The following is a 642-nucleotide window of genomic DNA, read 5'->3' on the forward strand; positions in this document are numbered from 1 at the left end:
AAGAGGGTACTAGTCTGAGGGCTGTATGAGACCAGGGAGTTGGAATGGAATCTCCTATTGCCCTCCTCTTGCCCTTCTCAGAGGCAGTCTTAACATGAGGAGCTGGTTGCTTCAGCAACTTCATAGAAGCAGTCGTCTTGTGGGGACCTGACTGCTTCAGCAGCTCCCTGGATGGGGCTTTGTCACCAGCCAGTTTCTCTGGTCTGCTATCTCCAGAGCCCTGTGTCTCTTCTATAAGGGCACCTGGGAAGGTGGGGAGGGTCTGGTGGGAACTCTCCAGCTGCCCCAAGCAGGGACCTGCTTCCATTCCTCCCCCATCCTTGTTCCCATTCCTCTGCCCAGTCACAAGAGGGCTGGGGATCCTCTACCTCCCATGGAGTCTCCACCCACTGCCATTTCCCTAAGGAGGGCAGGATGTGGCTCCACCAATCTATTTCCCTATAACATTCCTGTATGGTCCTTAACCTCTCCACTTCTTCCTTAACTTCAGCAACCAGGCTGAGCAAATCATTTGCTGGATCACAGCCTGTCTTTGATTGTTCTTCTGTCAAATGCTCTGCCTGTTTTGGAGAAATGTAATATAAAATCCTACACTCATTTGCTGTTATGTGTTTGTTATGGTGTTGCCTGATGTTGGACACC

Source organism: Chaetura pelagica, unplaced genomic scaffold (genome assembly GCF_000747805.2).
Source record: "Chaetura pelagica isolate M959 unplaced genomic scaffold, ChaPel_1.0 scaffold79, whole genome shotgun sequence".
Classification (NCBI taxonomy): domain Eukaryota; kingdom Metazoa; phylum Chordata; class Aves; order Apodiformes; family Apodidae; genus Chaetura; species Chaetura pelagica.